Below are 11,137 nucleotides of genomic sequence, written 5' to 3'. Positions count from 1 at the left end.
CTTAGATTAAATTAGATTACCTGAAATTACACTACCTTAGATTAAGATTCTATTAGATTACTTTAGGATTGCATTAGATTACCTTAGGAATTTAGTTTATCTGCTTAAAGTTAAAAACAAAAAGGCATACCCAGTGTATGACCCAAACCCGATCTAGACCAGGGCCGTTGTTCTTCGTACCTGATCCAGACGCAATAATCTCTAAAGCAAGCAAGAAAGCACGAATCGGAAATCAAATGGCGTTACGCATTACTTTAGCAGAAAACACCAAACCCTCGATTGAAGGTCGAGGAGGACCGATCAGATTCCCAAAGATTCAAGGACATTCGTTCGAGTTAAAACATCACATCATTCAGCTCATTCAAAATAGTTGTCAGTTTCATGGATTACCGAATGATAATCCTAACTCTCACCTCGATAAATTCATATCTCTTTCGAACTCCTACAAACAGCTAGGGATAGGACATGATATAGTCCGGCTATACGTTTTTCCCTATTCTCTCACTCATCATACACAAACATGGTTCGAAGGACTGAAAAAAGATTCCATCATGTCATGGACGGAGATGGCTACTAAATTCTTAACCAAATATTTCCCTCCTTCTAAACAAATCAAACTCAAGAATGACATCATTAACTTTAAACAAAGTTATGATGAATCTCTTTACACTGCATGGGAGCGATTCAAAACCCTACTGAAGAAATGCCCTAATCACCAATTAGAACGGTCATCTCAAATCTGCACCTTCTACAATGGTCTTACGGTAAATCATAGGATGACGATCGATGCAGCAGCTCAAGAAAATCTGATGAACCAAACCGTAGACGAAGCATGGGAATTGCTCGAGAACATGACAATCCATCATCATGACTGGAACAGTGGTGAAACAACTTCATCATCTGCCCCACTCTCTGCACTTAACAATCAAACGGAGGCCATCAAATCCTTCACGGATAAGATGGAATCTCTTGCTAAACAACTCGGAGAATTGAAGGTGCAGCCACAGCATGTTAACCAGGCTCAGGCATGTGTTAATTGTACCAACCCGCAACCCACTGAAGAATATCAAGTTGAGTACGAGAACCCTGATGGTTCAATCTGTTACGTTCAATACCCAGCTCGTCAACCAAATCCCGGATTCAATTAGCAACCTAGGGTTAACCAATTTCAACGAAGCAACCAGCCTTTTCGCTATTGCTACCCACCTTATCCAGCCCAAAAATCTCAGTTGTCCTACGATCAACCACTTTCGCTCACTGGTCCACCAGTCGAGGAAAATTCTTCAACCACCCAAATTACAAAAGTAACCAACCCCACTCTCGGAGCTGATGATCAGCTGACTCAGTTCATTCAAGGACAACAATGGCTAAATCAGAGAACTGTATCTAGACAAGACCAGACAGAGATACTAATGAGAAATCAATTGGCTCTGCTAAAAAGTCTAGAAATGCAGCTCGGACAGTTATTACAACGCCTTGAAACCCGACCACAAGGGAGATTGCCTAGTAATACTATACAAAATCCCCACATAGAAGAAGCTAAGCAAATGGATTTTGTAATCCCAGGGGAAGAACCATGGAGAAGGTCAGCTAGGCTCAAGAACAAATCAACATATACTCAGAAGCTGCCCACTGCAACTCTAGTTCGTGTACCCTACCCTGGAACGCTACAGGAGGAACCATCCAAGCTTGATTCCTTCAAACTTGATGGAAGATTCCTGAACACCATGTCCAAAGTTCGCAACCAGAAGAGATATATTCGAAGGATTCTTTCTACAAAGGAGAGGATACCAAATTCTAACAAAATTCCACTGAGTGAAGAATTGAAACGACCCGTCATAATCCATCTGGACGAAGTCTTCAATAGTTGGTCCCATTGCGAGGTACTGACCTAAATATGTCATGAACGAATCCATGTAATATATTTAAAATGAGCAAATTCAAAGCGAAAGATTTCTTTCAGACCTGAGAATAAACATGTGTGACGACCCGGAAATTTTCGACCAAATTTAAACTTAATTTCAATATGAATTCGACACGATAAGCAAAGTCTATAATGTTGAGACTTGAAAAATTTGGAACTATGTTACATATTCAATTACCTTGACTATTCCTAGTGATTCACGAACAAGTAATTATAACTTGATATGTGTATATATATATATATATATATATATATATATATATATATATATATATATATATATAATAATTTGAAATATAATTTTAAATATTGTATGATGTGGTTACTATATATAAAATTATTAAATATTACATAATTAATAAATTGTATATAAAGTGTAAATACAAATTAAGAATATAGTCGTAATAATAACTATATTATTACTTTCATTATTAGTACTAATATCAACATCAATATCAGTTTTATGTATATATTATAATTGTAATCTAAATATTATCAGTTAATAAAATTGTTATTATTATGTATTTGTATTATAATTCTTGTTAGTATAACTATTATTAAGAATTATAAATATTATGATTAATTTTATTGTTATCATTTTTATTATGATTGCTATTAAACTTACCAAAACTATCATTTTATTCATTTATTATAAGTAACATATTATTATTATCTTTATTATTATTGTCATTATTAATATACTTATTTTTAATCTTATTGTTATTAATACTAACTTAATTTACAGAATCATAGTTTGTAATACATATTTATTAACTATAAATAAAATAAAATAAAATAAAAATAACGGATAATATATATATATATATATATATATATATATATATATATATATATATATATATATATATATATATATATATATATATATATATATATATATATATATATATATATATATATATATATATATATATATATATAGGAAGTAGATCTATCCCTATCTGATTTATATTGTTTTGGTTCTTCCTGGTACGAAATCGGTTTCATATCATTTTCCCAACTGTAGGTAATTGATTTCTCTAGTACAAATCAGAGATTTAAACATAGGAACAATCCAAAATTTGTTAGAGATAACTATCTGGCTAATATCATTTAATCATATAAAAATCAGGAAGTCGTAAAATTTTTGTTTGATTTCACAATCCAGCTGTTTCAAATTTTGTTTCCATCTTCAAATCTGTTTCATATCATTTTCAGTAGTACAGATTTGTTAACCATCGTATTCGACTTCTATTTTTTTTTATTGCTTCTGACAGAATATTTGCTGTCGATTAAATCCAGCTACAAAACAAAGAAATAAATCACAATCATTCTATTCCTATACTACTAGATTAAAACCATTTCAAAACACCTTAATTTTCTTATCAAGCATACATGTATTTCATCAACCTTCAACCGCCACCACCTTGTTGAGCCACCACCAACGTAAACCACCATGGTGAACCACCCACCACCTATTATGTTATATTTATATATATACATGTACATAAGATCATACACAACCCTCATAGATATCTACCTCCTTTTTCTGTATTCGTTTTCTATTCCAACACCACCCATTAAAATAATTACCTGCTGCACTATTTTTGTGTTTCTTCCAACTCCTGTTCGAAGGCAGCTACAGCTGCATAATTTTTTCTTTTTCTTCTCCTTGCTACTTCTTCATGTTTTCATTCGAAAACCATCGTATACCTGCTGCAAGGTTTTCTTTTTGTTTCCGCCTTCTACTCCTACTGCTGCGTGTTTATTTATGTTTCTAAATCAAAGATGATGGGTACACGAGACAAGCTTGGAGTTGATGAATGATTTATGATAATGAAAAAGTTAAAGTGATGGGGACAGCCATATGAATGAAACAGATATCCAATTATTTCCACTTACAAATTGACAATTTGCACTTTGCATATTGGATTCTTTCTTTGTTTGGGCCACCACGTTTATTTTTTTTCTCTCTTTGAACCGTGAGCTCATTTTCTCCTTTTCTGTTTCGTTTCCAACAAGTAGCAATAAGATGATGATGGAAGTAATGATGTGGTCGTATTACTATATTGCACATTCGAATTCTATTTTTTTCTGTTTCCATCGATTGTGGTGTGATGCAAATTGGGTCACCATGGTTATTTTCTAGTAGGGCCAACTTTTGAGTGGGTTATTATTAGGCTTAGTTAATTACATTTTTGGGCTTGTATCAGGTAATCAATTCTCGAGATTACTACAGCTGCGTTTGTTGATGAGCTTCGGTTAAAAAATAGCGATTATAATGAAGAAGTAAAAGGCAAGGTGATGGAAAGTTGAGGACATGAATATCGATTATGATAGACATAGTAATGATTAAGTTATGAACATGATAATGATTAGATGAAGATAATGATAAGTAGGTGCCGGGTTTAATGTTGATGTCAATATGATTTTGGTAGTTGATGATGATAATAGGATGGAGAATGGGGATAATTACAGTTGATGAAGGAGCTGTGGTGATAATACATAGAAGATATGATAATGATAAAAATTAGTTCACGATTATGATCATGATTATGTTTTGATTATGAATATGACTATGATCATGATAATGAAAATGATGATACAGTTATGTAAATGGTAGGTTAGATGATGATGAAAAGGTAAATGGCATTTGAATTAAGAAGAAGATGAAAAGCAAAATAGGAAAATAACGGATTAAATATAATTGGAAACGGAATTAAATCAGAAATGTGATGACAGAGGAATGATAAAAGACGTTAACGGGTTAGCGGTAGGTCGCGGGTTCGAGCCCGGACAAGGGCACTTATTTTTGGGACTTATTCTTTGAGGTAGTTTTCTATTATTATTATTATTATTATTATTATTATTATTATTATTATTATTATTATTATTATTATTATTATTATTATTATTATTATTATTATTATTATTATTATTATTATGATTATTATTATTATTATTATTATTATTATTATTATTATTATTATTATTATTATTATTATTATTATTATTATTATTATTAGTATTAGTATTATAATTAAACCTTATTAGTATTATTATTAATAATAAAATCATTATTAGTATTATCCTTATTATTAATATGATTATCATTATTAGTATTATTTTTATCATTATTATTATTATAATTAAAATTACTAACTATAACTTTAGTTTTAAATATATTTCGTAAATAAAATATACCTATATTTTTTATGATCTTAAACTAAAAATAATAGATATTATAAATTAGATACAAACTTTAAATATATAGAAAGTATATATAGTAAGTATAATACTTTTACTAATAAAATACGTTTTTGTTCATTTACGTTTTAATATAACTCGAATTTATTAAAGATGTTATCATATTAAAAATTACGAATATTTAAAAATATTAATACTAAATACTTATCCAAAATATTTTAATAAAGTATATAATAGGTTATTATGATAATTTAATAGAATAGATATAAAATAAATATATTTAAGTAATTATTAATATTAAATTTAATATCACCAGTATATTACTAATATTAAAATACATATCTATTTGAATATTATTATATGTGTTAATATACATACTTGATATAGGTTCGTGAATCCGAGGGCAACTCTGCATTGTTCAATATCGACATACGTATTTTTACTACAAAATACAGTATAGTGAGTTCATTTGATTCCGTTTTACTCTTTACATTTTTGGGACTGAGAATACATGCGCTACTTTTACAACTACTTTATTAAATGCTTTTGAAATACATTTTGAACTGCGAATACATGAAATGCTTTTATAAATGTTTAACGAGATAGACACAAGCAAAACATTCCTCGAATAAATTATGTGGACGTGATAATTGCCACCATTGAATTATGTGGACGTGATAATTGCCACAATTGATATGAATATTTTTTCCCTGATTATTATTGCTTGGTAACCTAACAATTAGGGAACATCACTAATTTTGAGAATTAGTGCACGCTTAATTGACGCGAATCCTAAAGGTAGCTACCGGGTTTAACACCCCTACCCAGAATGTTCACTAGATGGAAGGGCTAGTGGGCGTGGTGTTTAGTACTTCGAAGTTTATATGATTATTATACAGACGAGATGTTCTGTTTTGAGGATATTATTATGCGCATTATATGTTAAGGTCGGTTACCAAGCCAAGCTATGAAAGCAATGAAAAGTGAATGTTATGTATCGAGAGAATGATTTTATACACAGGTTATGTGTATGTTATTTTTGTGCACGAGATATGTGTACGGTTACTAAGATTTATGAAAGATGATTTCGTACAAGAGAAAGGTGTACTGTATTTAAAAGATATCGCATGTACATTACAGGTGGGTATAGGATTCGGGCTCGTTTGTACAATGCAGCATTTAAATCTTGTGGTCTATCAAAATGATAAATTTTATTGTTTTATGATAAACCTATTAACTCACCAACCTTTTGGTTGACACTTGAAAGCATGTTTATTCTCAGGTATGAAAGAAATCTTTTGCTGTGCATTAGCTCATATTAGAGACATTACTTGGTGTCATTCATGACATATTTCAAAAGACGTTGCATTCGAGTCATCGAGTTCATTAAGATTATTATTAAGTCAATTATAGATGGATATATTATGAAATGGTATGCATGCCGTCAACTTTCGATGTAAATTAAAGTTTGTCTTTTAAAAACGAATGCAATGTTTGTAAAATGTATCATATAGAGGTCAAGTACCTCGCAATGAAATTAACTATTGTGAATTGTTTATAATGTATATGAACGGGTCCTTTCATTTGGTATCAGAGCGGTGGTCTTAGCGAACCAGGTCTTGCATTAGTGTGTCTAACTGATAGTTGTTTAGATGCATTAGTGAGTCTGGACTTCGACCGTGTCTGCATGTCAAAAGTTTTGCTTATCATTTCGTGTCGAAAATTACCTACTTATCATTCTTAGGGAATCACTTGCTTAGCATTCTAAGTCTAGACACATCTTATTGCATTGATTGCATGCATAGTGTATAAACAAAATTCATATCTTAGCGTATCTGCTAATTCATATCTTAGCGTATATGTCACTGTAAACTTTGCCTAACATATTCTGTAAATTTCTCTGTAATCTACGAAATCTTTTGTTATATATATATATATATTCTATGAAATTAGAATACCATCCGATAGCCGAAAATCATTCATATCGAAAAATCCTTTACTCAATCTTATGAAATGGAACTCGTCACTAGTTCAAGTTCTTCGGAACCCGACAGCTATTCCGACATGGATGTTCACTGATATTGCTTTAAACATACATATAATTCGACGCAATATCATTTATATTTCATCAGCTTTTATCGTTTACTAAGACATTCAAATGTATAAATCGCGAGAAAAATGACAAAAGATAATACGAGCTCGAAGTTTGAAGAAAAGACGATAAACGATGGATTTAAACCAAATATATATCGAGATAACGTTACCCGAATACAAGTTCAAGATGAGCAAAGAAGAAGAGTTCAAATAAAAAGTTCCAAGTCGATATACGTAAACACGGGATCAAAAGAGAACAAAACATAAAAGAAAAACAAGAAAACTGTCGGCTATTCTTACGCGAATCGTGTAACATTCCACACGAAACGCGTAGTAGTTATACCTTACGCCGATCGTGTGGACTCCTACGCGAAACGCGTAATATCTTGTCCAGAGTCAGATTCAAATGCAAATGGGACGGTCTCTTTTTTCAGTTTAATATTACTACTGCCATCAACTTTTCAGCTGTACATGGTGTATACACTCAAGTATACCTACTGCACTTCAAATAAAATACAAATTATATTGGGAAGGATGGGATATATATGTACAAGGAGACGTACAGAAGAAAGAGAGACACATAGAGGAGTAGTACACATTTTCAAGAGATACACAAACAAAAACACATATCACAAAATAATTAGCTACTGTCATTTATTTTTTTAGTACTCTGTATCATTCAATTTCATTTTCAATTCCAAGGTTCAATATTTAGGATAGTTTCAAATATTAAGGGTGTATTGTTCGTGATTAAGGGTATTATTGTACGCGCAAAAGGGGTGTTGTTATTGTAATTTTCTACCATTGAAGTTATTGAAAGTGAAGAATTTTTCGTAAGTATGTTCTGTTAAAATTATCGTTATCAGTTTTTATCATTATTATTATGTTTGTATATTTATATTTTTATGTTTACCATAGTATAATGAGTAGCTAATTTCCCCAGTGTTTGCTTAGATGTAGAGCCCCTAGTGAAATGGATTGTTATTATTTGTAAAAAATTAAAATGTAACTTTAGTATTTTTAACATTGTGCCTAATTGAAAGAACCATTATTATGTATTTGGATATTTAACCCTTGTCACTTAATTTGTTAGATTAAAAATAACGAAAGTTATTTTTATTTATATAAATTAAGCTTCAACATTAAAAGTGATCTAGACGAACTTATAACTAATTTACTAACACTAAATTAAAAAGTAAGGTTCGGTGGTTTGGGTAATATCACTAGTCATATAATAGTGAAATTGTAAAAAGGGAAACCGTTATGATTTGGGTTTTGGCGAAGGTCAAAACTGGGTTGGATCTCAATTTAAATACTTAAGGACTAGTAACTATCTAAATATAATCCAATGAAAATTAGATTTAATTTAGTTAGTCAAAACTTATTATTTATTCGAAAGGAAAATATAAGTTTTATACTAAACATTTTAATACGAGCTTAAACTTAAAACAATCCATGGACCTAGAGGTGACACATTTAAGTAAACAGTCCCTTTTATTTTGCTAATTATTATTATTATTATTATTATTATTATTATTATTATTATTATTATTATTATTATTATTATTTACGTTTATTTTATTCAGTAAGTAAAACTAAAAAAAAACATATACACAACATTATATTTCAGTGTATTCGTTACTATTTTGTCACCTGGATTATAACATACGCGAATCGCGTATATCTCTACACGATACGCGTACACATTAAACCATATGCGAAACGCGTATTATACTACACGAAACGCGTAAGTATAATACGGGTACTGTACAAACTAGGTTAAAATTTAGGGTTTTAATTATTTTATTATTATATTTAAGTTGTTAGTTTATAATTAGTATTAATTTATTATTAGTAATTAGTTTATAACTAGTTAATTATTATAATTCCTATTAATTTATATTAATTTAGTTAAAACATGTTATTTAGTTAATTTAAATAAATTTACATTATAATTACTCAAAACAAAATTCTAAACAATTAGTTTTATTAAAAGTTATTATTTAATTAATTATCATTTAGTAATAAACTTATTAGTATAATTTCAATTAATTCGCTTTTAAATTAATAATTATAAATAATGTATTTGTATAAATTAATAAGTAGTTCAATTAAATTAGGATTAAGTTATATTTTATTATTATTATGTAGTATTATTATTTCCTAATCCAAAACCCCCTTAAAATAAGTTTAACTTCAAAGACTATTAAAAACCATTGAACACTGTCTCCCTGTGGAACGAACCGGATTTACCGACAAACTAAACTACGCGGATAGGACTAGATGCCTATATGTGTGAAATCAACCTAAAATCATTAAAATACCACATATACAATAAATCAATTCGTGTAACAAAATAACTCAAATCCGTTCATAAATAAAGGTACTGTTTCAACGCATCAACTTTTTGGCGCCGCTGCCGGGGATCAGTTATGTTTAAAAGATTTTAATAGACTTTTAGTTATTCAATCCTTTTATAGGAATTCATTCCTAGAAAAGCTTTTAATGTTATGATAGAAATTAATGCATGAATTTACGTTCCTCCAACACTGAATTAACTCCTCCATATCCTGAACCCGAAAGAGAATTTCACGAACGCTTAAGAGCTCAAGAAGTAAAATCTCTCGCTGAGGATTTAGAATCACTTTCATTAGATTCTAACTCTGAACCAGATATTCAACAAATCATAGAACCAGATATGGCTGTTACAAATCAAACGATGGAAGCATTAATGAAGGCGACAAGAACAGGTCAAGGCCACGCAATCATCCAACCTACGAGACTGACGGCTTTGAAATAAAAGGTCAATTCCTTCACATGGTGACTAATACATGCCAATTCGGTGGAGCTCCAAATGAGGATGCTAACGAGCATCTTCGTAAGTTTTTAAGCATTTGCAAACTATTTAAAATTAAGGATGTCTCCGATGAAGTCGCATGTTTGAAAATCTTTCCATGGTCCTTAAAAGACGATGCAAGAGATTGGCTAGACTCATTACCAGAATGTTATATCGAAAACTGGAATGACATGATGGACAAATTTTTGTCAGAATTCTTCCCTGCTTCAAAAGCAGCAAAATTGCAAAGTGATATAAATCACTTCAAACAAAAGCTTAACGAAACCCTTTATGAAGCTTGGACCCGATTCAACAAAATGCTTAAGTTATGTCCTCAACACGGGTTGAATACATTCTAAAAAGTCCAAATATTTTATAAAGGAGTAAATGTTGCTACTAGAAAAGATATCGATGTTGTAGCCGGTGGTTCGATAATGAAGAAAACACCAGAAGACGCTCACACAATTGTAGTGACCTGAACTTTTCCATGTTTATATATATTAATTTAGATTGATATTTACATGATTAAATGTTTCCAACATGTTAAGCAATCAAACTTGTTAAGACTTGATTAATTGAAATATGTTTCATATAGACAATTGACCACCCAAGTTGACCGGTGATTCACGAACGTTAAAACTTGTAAAAACTATATGATGACATATATATGGATATATATATAGTTAACATGATACTATGATAAGTAAACATATCATTAAGTATATTAACAATGAACTACATATGTAAAAACAAGACTACTAACTTAATGATTTTTAAACGAGACATATATGTAACGATTATCGTTGTAAAGACATTTAATGTATGTATATCATATTAAGAGATATTCATACATGATAATATCATGATAATATAATAATTTAAAATCTCATTTGATATTATAAACATTGGGCTAACAACATTTAACAAGATCGTTAACCTAAAGGTTTCAAAACAACACTTACATGTAACGACTAACGATGACTTAACGACTCAGTTAAAATGTATATACATGTAGTGTTTTAATATGTATTTATACACTTTTGAAAGACTTCAATACACTTATCAAAATACTTCTA

The 11,137-nt window shown here is 30.2% G+C and overlaps 1 non-coding gene across 1 annotated transcript; it reads right to left on the bottom strand.

The window, feature by feature from the left end:
• Window positions 1-614: 614 nt before the first annotated feature.
• Window positions 615-721, bottom strand: LOC139865501 (small nucleolar RNA R71). Its single transcript, XR_011765017.1, has one exon. It is a non-coding gene; the product is annotated as a small nucleolar RNA R71 (small nucleolar RNA).
• Between the last annotated feature and the right edge of the window lie 10,416 nt (window positions 722-11,137).

Source organism: Rutidosis leptorrhynchoides, chromosome 8 (assembly GCF_046630445.1).
Source record: "Rutidosis leptorrhynchoides isolate AG116_Rl617_1_P2 chromosome 8, CSIRO_AGI_Rlap_v1, whole genome shotgun sequence".
Taxonomy (NCBI): Eukaryota; Viridiplantae; Streptophyta; class Magnoliopsida; order Asterales; family Asteraceae; genus Rutidosis; species Rutidosis leptorrhynchoides.
Note: the sequence above shows the minus strand (reverse complement) of the source record. Positions and strands in the feature narration are given on the sequence as shown.